This window comes from Bos taurus, chromosome 9, assembly GCF_002263795.3.
Source record: "Bos taurus isolate L1 Dominette 01449 registration number 42190680 breed Hereford chromosome 9, ARS-UCD2.0, whole genome shotgun sequence".
Classification (NCBI taxonomy): domain Eukaryota; kingdom Metazoa; phylum Chordata; class Mammalia; order Artiodactyla; family Bovidae; genus Bos; species Bos taurus.
This window is the reverse complement of record NC_037336.1, coordinates 95,411,587-95,425,152: the sequence shown is the minus strand read 5'-3', so window position 1 is coordinate 95,425,152 and position 13,566 is coordinate 95,411,587. Positions and strand designations below refer to the sequence as shown.

Here is a 13,566-nt window from a genome sequence, read left to right as displayed (position 1 = left end):
GAATTCAAAACGTATCTGGCATCCTCCCCTCATATTCGTCCCAGCCAGGGAAGTGTTGTTTTCAGAACCACGAGAAATCCCCCGAGGCACAAACAGCAGCTGGGGAAGTCCTGCCCAGCACATCCCGAGAAAGTGAAGCGGCCCCTTCCTGCCTGGTCCGCACAGAGCACTGTGCAGGCTGCTGAATCATTCCTCGCTTTCATTCAAACAAACACCTCAAGTCCTTCCTCAAAAGGCTCGCTCCTGCCCGCAGTCAGGGGAGAAACCCAAAGATGCGCACAGGGTGTGGGCATCTGTTCACAAGGCCAGTCCGCCACACGGGCTCTGCACCAAGAGGGGCGCTGTGGGTCGGCTGCAGGCACCTGGTCGCAGCATCCTGAGACCTTGCCAGACCCAACCACGTGGCCTCCCCGGCTGCAGGGCTGCAGCCAAGCCCGGACCTGAGCCTTCACACACTGCTTGGAAAGGATAACACAGGAACCCTCTTCCTCTTCCCAAAGGAGTCAGGCTGACAGCAGTTGCTGAGTAGGTGGATCAGATGTCCACACACTCCCATGGCCCAGCCCTCGAACCCACTGCGTCGTCTCCTCTAATGGACCTTGTGCTTCTGTCCCAGCTGTTCCTGCCACCTGGGAGGCTGCACCCCTCTTCCCGTGGCCAGCTCTAACCCAGGCTTAGGGACACAGCTCTGTGCACAATCAAAGCATATGCTCTGGAACTGCACTGTTCTATATGCCTCAGTTTTCTCATCTGTAAAGTGGGGATAAAAATAGCACCTCCCTCATAGAGTGGCTTGGGGTGGGGATCAAAAGGGTGGCTACATGTACAGAGCTTAGAATGGGCCTGGCACTCATGTTAAGCCAGGAGTCCCCAATCTTTTTGGCACCAGGGGCTGATTTTGTGGAAGACAATTTTCCCACAGGCTAGGGAGTAGGGAGTGGTTTCAGGATGATTCTCATAAGGAGCGCACACAACCTGGATCGCTCATAAGCCCGGTTCACAGTAAGATTTGCGCTCCTTTGAGAATCTAATGCCCCTGCTGATTTGACAGGAGGCAGGGCTCAGGCAGCAGCTGTAAATACAGATGCAGCTTTAGTCGCCCACCATTCACTTCCTGCCGTGTGGCCACGGACAGGTAGTGGTCCATAACCCAGGGGACGGGGACCCCTGTGTAAAGCATTTGCTATGAAGAACAGTCACTTTCTCAAGTGCTTTCCAGGAAGGACTCTGAGGCCCCACCTTTGGCCCAGAGAGAGCAGAGAAGAAAGCTCATAGCTCTCACTAGCCTGGAAGTTAATTGTTAATAATTAATGATTAACTAACTAGTCACTACTAGCGTTGTAGAGGGTGTGCTCTGCCTGAGTCATTCTGCTGTGTCTGGTGGTGATAGAGTCCAAGCTCTCAGGCTCTTTATAATCTGATAGGAGAGGTATGGTGGACAGAAGGGAAGGAATGATGACTGATTCTTGAGTCTGCTTTAGTTTGGATTGTTGTTTTTAATTCAAAGAGTGCAACTCCTCTATGTTTGGAAAGTGTAGTCAATTTATCTAATTTAGTTTAGAGCAGAATGTTCTACTAAGTTTTTAGGATATAGTTGGTACCATGTTCAACTATGCATAATGAGCTATTTTAAAGAAATTTTGCTATATTTTTACAGGGTTTGATATCTGATTTTTAGAACTGTGAGCCGCATGGTTACTTTCCGATCAGTGTGATTAGCATCAGTGAGTGAAAATCAATAACAGTCTATTGCAATCTATTGGCAAGAACACGCCCTTTGCCTCCACAGCCAAAGGGAAATGTTTTCAGTTGCATTTTACTATAAATAGTGTGAGACACAAAGAAGTTAAGTGTATTTCATAACATGCCCAGTTGTTTTGAAATGTCCTTAACCCAGAGCAATAGCAGTTCACGGTTGGTAATAACCACCCCCAGGACTGGCTGCAGAGCCTGGGGTGAAATGAAAATGTGGGGTGCTCAGTTCAAAGAGCAGAAAATGAAGCCGAGCACAGGGGTCTTCTGAGCACGGGGTCACCGCACAGGCCACGTTTGTTCGTGAGGCTGGCTTTGGCTGTCCCCCTTATGAAGTTGATGTATTTTAATATTGACATTAATGTATTAACACACTTAAGGAGCTTCCAAGCTCAAGGCCTTTACTTGACATATTTACAAGCATTTACCAATACCTAACAGGATTTCCCTGTAGCTCAAACGGTAAAGAATCTGCCTGCAATGCAAGGGACCAGGGTTCAATCCCTGGGTTGGGAAGATCCTCTGGAGAAGGTTATGGCAGCCCACTCCAGTCTTCTTGCCTGGAGAATCCCATGGATAGAGCAGCCTGGTGGGCTACAGTCCATGGGGTCACAAAGAGTCAGACACGACTGAAACGACGTAGCACACAAGGACCCAACGTGCCGAGTATTGCGAACATAGTATGTGCTTGCTCTGGGGCTTCCCTGTGGCTCAGCTGGTAAAGAATCTGCCTGCAATGCGGGAGACCTGGGTTCGATTCCTGGGTTGGGAAGATCCCCTGGAGAAGGGAAAGGCTACCCGCTCCAGTATTCTGGCCTGGAGAATTCCACGGACTGTATAGTCCATGGAGTTGCAAAGAGTCAGACACGACTGAGTGACTTTCACTTCCTGCCAGTCATTGTACTAAATCCTTCACATCTAGTAACTCACTTCATTCTCAAAAAATTCCTATCAGGTAGGAAATGACATCTTGTCACTCTTCATTGTCTGTTTGTAGAAGGGAATCGACAAGTCCAGCCTGCACATGAAAGGAGAAAAATTAACCTTCAGCTTTTGGAGGGGGATCTGCTAAAGGACTCACGAACGTGTTCATGAGCGTCATATCAACATGCAAGCTGCGGGGACTTCCCTGCTGGCCAGTGGTTAAGGACCACCTCGAAAAACAGGGGATGCAAGTTCAATCCCTGTCTAGGCAACTAAGATCCCACAGGCTTCTGGGCAACTGAGCCTGCGTGCCACATCAAAGATCCCACATGCCACAACTAAGACTCGACACAGCCAAGTAAATAAATAAATATTTAAAACAAATATATAGATAGATTGATTGATAGATAGATTGTGTTTAAAACCATGAGGTTAGTTAAAATCACCATAATAGTGAGTGTCCAGAAAAAAAGAGAAGGGGACTCAGGACTGAGCCCCGAAATGTACAACATGCAGAGGTTCCTTTTCTGCTCTCTAGATAGGAAGCCAGGCATTTCCCAAGGTCACCAAGTCCGTGGGTAGTGGAGCTGGACCCAGGCCCCAGGCACTCGGGTTTCAGAGCCTGCACTCTTCACTGCTCGGCTGCTCTGAAGGAAACCCACAAAGGCCCAAGTTCAGTAAATGAACAGACGAATGGAGATCTGTAAACTGATACTTGCCATTTGGCCTGGTGTTAATGATATCCATGAAAATTATCATTTCTTCTTGGGTTCTTAGCCTTGATATGCCTGGCACCAGATGATGGTGCCCATGATGGAACCACTCATTGGTCGACACATTTCTTTGCTGAGCATCTCTGTATAACAGACACCGTTCCAGGCACTTAGGATAAAATAGACAAAAAGCCCTGCTCTTGTGGGGCTTATATTCTAGCAAGGGGGGACAGAAAGTAGACAAGAAACATAATAAATGATCTAGAGATTCCCTGGTGGCTCAGAGGGTAAAGAGTCTGAGTGCAATGCGAGAGACCCAGGTTCAGTCCCTGGGTAGAGAAGATCCCCTGGAGAAGGAAACGGCAACCCACTCCAGTATTCTTGCCTGGAAAAGCCCATGGCTGGAGGAGCCTGGCAGGCTACAGTCCATGGGGTCACAAAGAGTCGGACACAACTGAGCACTTTCACTTTCAGTATGTTGGAAAGTGGTATGTGTCTTGGGGGAAAAAATTAGAATTGGGTAAAAGAATCAGCAATTCATGGCAAAGGAGGGGTCTTCACTGCAAAGGAGAGTTTTGAGCAAACATGAAAGAAAGGAAAGTTGGCAGGGTGGATAGCAGTATTCCTGGCCCAGAAAACATCAAGAGCAAAGGCCAAAGGCTGGCATGTGCCTGGCATGATGAAGGGCAACACGGTGGCTGGGGGGGGGGGAGGGGAGCAGAAGGAAGAAGGGCAGGAGGATGGGAGACGTGGCAGCAGGCAACAAGTGCCCGATCAGACACCCCAGCGGGCTCGCAGGAGGCAGGACTCTGGCTTCTTTTCTTTGTTGGGTGAGATGGGAGCCTGGAAAGGGATGGAGCAGGATCGCACTGGCTGCTTCGTGGGAAGTGGCCCGGGGTCAGGGCAGAAGCCAGGGCAGAGAGAAGGGTCACCTCACAATCTGACATGGCTCACCTGGGGATGTGTGATCCAAGGGAGTGAGGGATTGCCCCGTATGGAAGCTGCAGCCTGTTTGTAACCTAATCTCAGAAACGGCATTCGAGTTCTTCTGCCATAATCTGTTCAGTAGAAGCCAGTCAGGAAGTTCAGATCACACTCAGAGGGAGTGAAATTAAGCTTCGCCTCCTGAAGAAAGGTGTACAGAAAGCTGTGGGATCATGTTTTTAAAACCATCACATCGACACGTGGGTTATATTTAACAGCATGAGATTGGATAAGATCACCAGAAAAAGAAAGGGGGACCAAGGGCTGAGCCCCAGGGTGTATCAACGTTAAAAGGTTGAGGGGAAGATGAAAACTACCCAAGGAGGTCGGGAATAAGAAATTTGTGAAATGAGAAGAAAAGCAAGAGAGTGTGGTGCTTTGGAGCCAAATGAAGAACGTGCATCAAGGAGGAGACTGGTCGGCTCTGTCAAATTCGGCCGTCAGCAGGGTGACCCTCCTGGCCCAGGACAGGCCCGGCTCACGCCTGCTTTTGGCCCGACGTCATTACTAACGATAACCTCCCCCGCCCCGCCACCATTCACTCTTAAGAGCGGCCCAGTTTAACAACGAATTATGTGCACATCCCAAACAGAAGTCAAGTAACATGAACTGTGAGGTTTGTGAATTGGATCCTGAAGTGCAGAGATCATTGGTAACCAGGGGAGACGATCTGATTAGTGGTTTACTGTGACACGTATATCAGCATCCTTTTCATTCAAAGTACTTTTCTATTAGACGTTATTAATGGGACTTCCCTGGTGGTCCAGTGGCTAAGACTCCATGCTCCCAATGCAGGGAGCCTTCAATCCTTGGTCAGGGGACTAGTAATGGATCCCACATGCCACAATGAAGATCCAAGATCTGACGTGCCAAAACTAAGACTCAGCACAGCCAAATAAAAAGAAATATTATTTGAGTTATTAAAGAGCTAAGCAAAATATTAACTATGACCAGTATTAACATAAATTTGGTACATTCTTTCATGTTACAAGATTCGAAAAACCACAAATGCAATTAGTTCACTAAATTTCAACTCTTCTCAGTCATTATTTGTTGTAATCAACAGTTACACTGACGTTTGAGTCCGCTTTAACCCAAACTCACATTGTGGGTTTGGGATCTTGAAAAATTATGACTGTTAACAATGCTACAGATTTAATAGGTTCTTCTTGTTGTTGAAAGAATTTGACCAACTGGCAAAAAAGAGCCTCTTCAATGCAATACAAATAGATAAAGTAGAAACAGACACCCCAGGATTTGTGTTTATTCATGAAATGCTTTTCATTTGATAAAACGCATAAGCTATGGGGTCTTTCCTGGTAGCTCATCTCGAACAGAATCTCCCTGCAATTCAGGAGACCCTGGTTTAATTCCCGGGTTGGGAAGATCCCCTGGAGAAGGGATAGGCTACCCACCCCAGTATTCTTGGACTTCCCTGGTGGCTCAGATGGTAAAGAATCTGCCTGCAATGTGGGAGACCCGGGTTTGACCCCTGGGTTGGGAAGATGCCCTAGAGGAGGGCATGGCAACCCACTCCAGTATTCTTGCCTGGAGAATCCCATGCACAGAGGAGCCTGGAGGGTCATAGTTCATGGGGTTGCAAAGAGGGACTGAGCACACACACATAAAGGCTGTGGGGCTTCCCAGGTAGCACAGTGGTAAAGAACCGGCCTGCCAAGCAGGACACTCGGGTTTGATCCCTGGGTTGGGAAGATCCACTGGAGAAGGGAATGGCAACCCACTCCAGTATTCTTGCCTGGAGAATCCCATGGACAGAGGATTGTCCTCTGTGGGGTTGCAAAGAGCTGGACACGACTGAGTGACTGAGCATGCATGAGTGCATAAAGGCTATAGTTACGGATTGTGCGGGGCTACCCCAGTGGCTCAGCAGTAAAGAATCCATTTGCCGATGCAGGAGACGAAAGAAACTCAGGTTCAATCCCTGGGTCAGGAAGATCCCCCGGAGGAGGGAAATGGCAACCCACTCCAGGACAAAGGAGCCTGGCGGGCTACAGTCCTTGGGGTCACAAGAGTGAGACATGACTGAAGCGACTAAGCAAGGCTTGTTCCCTGACTCTCCTTGTTGCCCCGGCTTTCAGCTTCCCTGCTGGCTACTTCTAAAGAGATGACCCTTGTCCCTCTATTGCACCCATCTCCACTCAGCCTGTGTCAAATTTAATCAACATCTGGCATTTACTTGCCCATCAGTTTGCACCTCTTGGTGTGTTTAGTCACCTGCCACAGCTGTGTGCGTGTGTGTGGTCCGTGCCTGCACTTTCACACCTGCTCGGGTCACAGGGCTCAAATACTACCTCACAGGGACCGTTTGTCAAGTGAAAGATGACTCTTATTAACCTTGTTGAAAATTAAACTCTGGCTTATTTCTGGCATGTTTCCGAAAAGGAAAGCTGACAACAAGTTTCATTTTACTTATTTGGTCTGGGATCACTTTTTTCTTTGGAGAAGGCAATGGCACCCCACTCCAGTACTCTTGCCTGGAAAATCCTACGGACAGAGGAGCCTGGTAGGCTGCAGTCCATAGGGTCGCTGGGAGTTGGACACGACTGAGCGACTTCACTTTCACTTTTCACTTTCATGCATTGGAGAAGGAAATGGGAACCCACTCCAGTGTTCTTGCCTGGAGAATCCCAGGGATGGGGGAGCCTGGTGGGCTGCAGTCTGTGGGGTCGCACAGAGTCAGACACGACTGAAGTGACTTAGCAGCAGCAGCAGCATTTTTTTCTTGGGGTCTTCAGCTTCACTGAAAGAGCGATTTCCATCCATAGGGAGAGGAAATAATCCTCATGGCTTAAGTGAACTCTGGTGAGGGGAAAAAAAAATGTTAGAAAGGAAAATTGTTTATATAATCTTTCTAAATGTTTCTGATATGAGTAGTGTTCTCATTTTAACTATCAGAAACTCTAATATGACTGCTTCCGTAAAGGATCCTACCAGATAGTCTCCATCTCTGACTAGGGGGCTCTGTCTTGAGGAACTGGCCTGGATTCATGACCAGTACAGGGTGTCTGGGTTTCTTTTCACAAGAGGGTCAGTCCCAAGCTGAAAAAAACTCAGCCTGCTGGGAAGAGGCAGTTAGGGAGCCAGGGCATGACCCAGAGGGTTGGAAACAGACTAAAAACCCAACCCTGGCTGAGCAGTTATGGTGAGATGAACTCTACAGCCTTTATAGAGCACCAAATTTTATCTTTACAGTCACCCTGTACCTCAGGAGCTGTATTAGTCAGCTAATGTCACAGAAATGACACAGAACAGATCATCTCAAAACACGATAGCTTACAAAAACAAGTGTTTGCTTCTTGCTCACACAGCTGTAAGTCACCTAGCACTTGAAGGCTGCAGCCAGGCTCAGCTGGGTGTGGGTGCCCGCCACAGGTTAAGTTCATGAGATCCCCAGTGTCTCTTCTTCCGGGACACTCAGAGCTTGTGCTTCTAGTGGTAACGTGGAGGTGCAAGAGGGCACACCCAATCTCACAGGCATGCTTCAGGCCTTTGCTTGCCTCTTGTACACTAACCACCTGTCCCAACAAGTCCAACGGCCAAGGCCAAAGTCAAGGGTCAGGGACAAGACACTCTGCCCCCCAGGAGGCCTCGTCAGGAGTGTGGATGTGTAGCACTACTATGGGAACATGAAGACTGGGACCAATAACCAAATCCAGCATGAATGCTATTGTTACAGTCGTCTTAGGGATGAGGATATACCAGGAGAGGGTGGAAGGCTTGCCCAGTGGCCCGCTAATGTTAAGTGGAGAGGCTGACATTTAAATCCAAGCAGACAAACCCCAGAGCCCGCAGTTATTCAGGACAGCTCAAAGGGGACCAGGCAGATGCTCCTGTGGGGCAGGAAGGACACATTAAAGGTCAGACACAGGGTGGGAAGGTCCAGGGGAAGGAGCAGGCTAGGATCAGCCTAAGAGGACTCCCGCCCGTGCCCTTCTTGTATCCACTTGTACAGATAGCTTCCCACAGGCTTGTCTGTAGAGGTGTCTCCTCTAGGCCAGGGGGTGGAATCACAAATTGGCACACTTATATCCCCAAATAAGGAAGATACTCCCCAAATCATTTCATAATTCCAGTAGCTGTATCTCCTTATATTTTTCTATCATTTAAAATAGTATGTAATGAGTAAAACAAAACACCCCTTTATAAATAAACAGGTCGATAGATAAATAAAAGTTTAAGAATATAATTCTAGTATCTTCCTAGTGCTTGAGAATTGGTTCATGGGAAGTTTTTCTGTTACACTTTGGATATGTTTGAATTTATTTTTAAGTATATATATATATATGCTATATATACTTGAACATATATATATTTTTTTTCATCGAATTCCAAAATTTTTTCCATTTCCAAAAAGCAAATTTAAACTTTGAGAATTTTGATCAGAAGCTAAAAATCTACCTTATTGCCATGTCTAAGATAGGAATAAACTTCAGTTATTTTAAAAACTATTTTCTACTATTGTAACCAATTATTGAATGTATTGGGTCAGAAAATGATAACTTCAATATAGCTTATTTTTTAATGTTTAATAACTGTTTATCCCTGGTGGCTCAGTAGTGAAGAATCCACCTGCAATGCAGGAGATGCATACAGGAGATGTGGTTCAATCTCTGGGTTGGGACAATCCCCTGGAGTATGAAATGGCAACCCACTCCAGTATTCTTGCCTGGGAAATCTCATGGACAAAGGAGCCTGGGAGGCTACAGTCCATGGGGTTGCAAAGAGTCAGAGACATGACTTAGTGACTCAATAAGAAGAAGTTGGGCTAGAAAGTAATAAATTCAAGATAGCTTATTTTTTAATGTTTAATAACTGCTTATAACAAGAACAAGGTAAGTATAAAGATTGGTGAGAGGAGTTTTTTTCCATCTAAACTTTTTAACATTTTGGTTTTCTGTTATAGCAAAGTGGCTCCAATTTGGGGCAATATTTCTTAAAGTTTCAGTGAAATACAGTCAGTTGTGTTCTTTTATCAATTGCCTTCTTATTTCTGACCAAACCATAAGAGGCTAATAGATTGTGAAACAGCGATTCAAAGAAAGTACCATCAAAGGAGAAATGACAATCCTGTTTTAACCCCAAAATAGACCAAGTTGTAATTCCTTCACATAGAGGTGACGCAACACTACTGCTTTCATGGAAACAAGGGATTCTCATGACTAACGCTGTTGCACAATTGGCATACGCCTCTCGTTCATTGTGAAGCGTCTACCTTCATTTCTATCAGCTGCTGATAATTGCACGTACTCATTTTGTCTTTGTTTTCAAAATCTTTAAATACAACTGTAGTAAAATTTCCAACCATATTAATAGGATAAATTTGCTATTTAAAAATGGGATTTCTTGTTTCATTATTAGATATAAAATTTTTAAACTAGTTCATATTATATAATATTTTATATCTTGTGTGTGTGTTTTAGTCGCTTCAGTCTTGTCCATCTGTTTGTGACCCTGTGGACTATAGCCCACCAGGCTCCTCTGCCCATGGAATTCTCCAGGCAAGAATACTGGAGTGGGTTGCCATTCCCTTCTCCAGGGGATCTTCCCAATCCAGGGATTGAACCCCAGTCTCCTGCATTGCAGACAGATTCTTTACCGTCTGAGCCACCAGGGAAGCCCCTTTACATCTTAAATGTGATTATTAGAAAATAATGCTCACAATACATCGATCAAAATGTAGAAAAGCAATTTTTAAAAACATCTAAATAAGTAGAAGAATTAAAAAGAAAGTTGAGTTGGAAATAAACAAATTTTTAAATGTCAAAATAAAGGTAAGAAAATATCTGGTTTGCAATAGAAAATAAGAACATTAAAATATAGGAATAAATCTAAGAAAACTGCTCAAGAGAAAGTTACTGGAGTACACTCGTTACTGCAGGAGCAAAGCGAGGTGGGAGGAGAGCTGGGGACACGTCGCATGATGGGACCCATGCTTAGAAATGTGGGCCCTGGGACAGCTCTGATGGGGACCACGTGGTGATATGATTCAGCAAGCTGAGTATGCCTTCTCCATCTGGGCAGTAAGCTTCCATCTCTGCAAGTTACCTAGCAATGCTTCGCATTGTCACAGACCATTGTGCCCGATGCTGATACGTGTGTATAAATTTACTATCAGTAGTTTCCAGTTTTCTCATTTTCACAGAAATAAAATTTTCCTCAACTGTGCTAGTTAACAATGAATCCAATTGAAATCACTTTACTAAAAATCCCATCCTTAAAAATTTTTGTTTTCTAATGTTACATGGAATGTCAAACCCCTTTCTGTAAAATGTATAGTACGGTAAAAAATAATAATAATAATAATAATAGGCTATTTTCTTTCCTGCCACTGTGCGGTGACATTCTTTGCAGGAGCCTTGTCATGTTCCAGTTTGGTGCTTGGAGGTCATTATCCAACATAATTCGCTTTGTCCTCTTTTCTTGGGAGATGAGTGCTGAGCCAGCAGGGCGGGCTTGCCTCCTTTGGGTGAGGCTGCTGGGTTTGGTAGTGGGCGCATAGAGTTCTGAAGCGAGTGGCGGCTCTGGAGACAGTTTCAGTCCCTCTCGGGTCATTTCTGGGCTCTGTCGTCCTGGGTTCCCTCACCTGCAAGATGACGTAATCAAGCTCCCTGCCTGCCAAGTCACTTCAGTCGTGTCCGACTCTGTGCGACCCCATGGACTGCAGCCTACCAGGCTTCTCCCTCCATGGGATTCTCCAGGCAAGAACTCTGGAGTGGGTTGCCATTTCCTTCTCCATCAAGCTCCCTGGTAGACTCTTACTAAAGATGTGATGCTACTATGTCACCTCCTTGGCGCTCAACAGATACTAGTTTTTTTCCTTAACTATTACTGGAAAAATGGGACTTCCCTCTTGGCTCGGTGGTAAAGAATCTGACTGCCAGTGCAGGGGACATGGTTCAATCCCTGGTCGGGGAAGATCCCATATATTGCGGAGCAACCAAGCCCTTGTGCCACAGCTATTGAGGCTGTGCTCTGAAGCCCAGGAGCCACAACTACTGAGCCCTTGTGCCCTAGAGCCCGAGCTCCAAACAGGAGAGGCCACCACCACGAGAAACCCACACACCACAACTAGTGAAAGCCCAGGCAGCAACAAAGACCCGGTACAGCCAAACGTAAATAAATAAAAGTATAAAAATGGAATGAATTTGTAGAATAGTGTGTGGAGGATTTAAGTATGAATACTTCTGAAATCTTGTAAATTTGGTTTGTTTTTTTTCTTAAGTCATGGAGTCCCTTGTCCCAGGTCTATTTTTCACGGGAATTTGCGAATGTAATATGGGCTTCCCTCAGAGCTCAGTTGGTAAAGAATACACGTGCAATACAGGAGACCCGGGTTTGACCCCTGGGTTGCGAAGATCCCCTGGAGAAGGGATAGGCTACCCACTCCAGTATTCTTGGGCTTCCCTGGTGGCTCAGCTGGGTAAAGAATCTGCCGGCAATGCGGGAGACCTGGGTTCAATCCCTGGGTTGGGAAGATCCCCTGGGGAAGGGAAAGGCTACCCATTCCAGTATTCTGGCGTGGAGAATTCCATGGACTGTATAGTCCATGGGGTTGCAAAGAGTCAAATAAGACTGAGCGACTTTCACTTCCCTTCACTTCTGAATGTAAGGATAAGGGAAAGCTAAAGGGTGGACACCCCCATCACAGAGTGGGGACCAGGAGAGCAGCCCTGGGGGATCAGCACCGAGGGCCCTCTACTCCCCTTCCCTCTTTCTTGAGTCTCTGTGGTACTGTTGGCAACAGGAATGAGGCATGAGGGTTATGTTTTTTAACAGGAAAGGAAAAACAACAAGACCCTTAAGAGTGTGTCTTCCTTTTTGATGGAGACCATTACGCTAACCATCTGAGCCAGAAGAGAAAGTCAGAAGGTCTCTTCCTTTCTGTTTGCACCGCAGCACTTGGTGCAGAGGGGACTCCCCTGTGGCCAGTCTCCTGGGCAGGCCACTTTCCCACTGGCGGATGTGGGCAGTTACGTAGCCCAGCGTCACAGAGGGACCACCTCCTGTGATGCACAGGGTGGGATGGGCCGTGAATTGAGATGGAGTGGGGGCAGGGGTGGGACGGGCTATTTAAAGTGTCTCTCGGGCTTGCTGTGTCCCGTTCGCACCAGTAAAGCGTGACCTGAACGGCCTCTGCCAGGTGTCCAGTCCTGTGCTGCATTGACCCCAGTCCAGCTTCTGTTCTCTTGACCCAATGGACACTCGCTGCCCACCTCCACCTCCAGAGAGAAACTAAAATAGACAAACTCCTTCCACAGAGAGAAATCTCTGCTGGGCCATGAAACCTTCCAAGTGCCTTCCAGTGCCCAGATGCCACTGCTCCTGAGTTCGCTCGCTGTGGATTGAAGGATGCAATAACAGCTAACATTCTACTGTTTTGATTCTCTGCCGGGCACTGGGCTAACGTTTTTTTATATTATTTACGTAATTTGATCCACGTAGCAGCCCACCGCTGGTACATTTATTCTCACTTTGAAGGTGGGGTAGCTGATGCTCGGGTGGCTGACTTCCTTGCCTGGAATGACAGTTTGGGGAAGCAGTGAAGTGCAGATTTGAAGTGGGGTTTGCCCACAACCAAGCCTGTGCTTTGAATGGCTCCATGGGGGTGGTGTAGGTCTGGGCCCAGGTGTGTTGTCACTAGTTAATTTAGGCTTTCTTGACACACTAGCGAAAAAAATTGCAAAAACAATTTACGGGAAAACTATGAACACTTGGTCACAGGAGGCTATAACCCAGTTTTACCGAGGGAATCTGGCTACAGAGGTCATCTAAACTTGCCTTCCCCTTCTCCTCATTCTAGAGCCCACGTGTTCTCTGGTAGCATCGTTGAATTCTTGGCAATTCAAAGGTCCTGGAAGAGCATCCATCTTTTAATTGTTCCGGGTTAATATTTACACATTGCAGGTCTCTGTTTATTTTAACTAAGTGCCAAGTATTTTTATTTTCTGCCAAACTACGAGCCTCAGAATGCTGTACTCTAACCCCGGGGAAGACCCAGAGCAATGCCAGGAGGAGGGGAAGGGCAAAGCGAGGGCCATGCCATCTTTGCAGGTTGAATCCCATTGTCTCTGAAAGAACTTCAGCTTCCTCTACCAGTATTCACTGGAGTGAGTTTGACTTGCAAATTTATACCAGGCCGACAAATCATAGAAGTGAGCAAATGAAATAATAG

At 46.6% G+C, this 13,566-nt stretch overlaps 1 protein-coding gene and 1 long non-coding RNA gene across 3 annotated transcripts in view; one reads left to right on the top strand and one right to left on the bottom strand.

Annotated features, from left to right (window-relative positions):
- The window catches only part of TAGAP (T cell activation RhoGTPase activating protein), an 88,345-nt gene that overhangs the window by 26,171 nt on the left and 48,608 nt on the right, over positions 1-13,566 (top strand). The gene's annotated exons all lie outside the window — the stretch shown is intronic.
- Positions 5,620-13,566, bottom strand: part of LOC107132793 (uncharacterized) — a 79,362-nt gene continuing 71,415 nt past the window's right edge. The window contains exon 7 of the long non-coding RNA XR_001501065.3: positions 5,620-7,193. This is a non-coding gene — a long non-coding RNA (uncharacterized lncRNA). The remainder of the gene's footprint in view (positions 7,194-13,566) is intronic.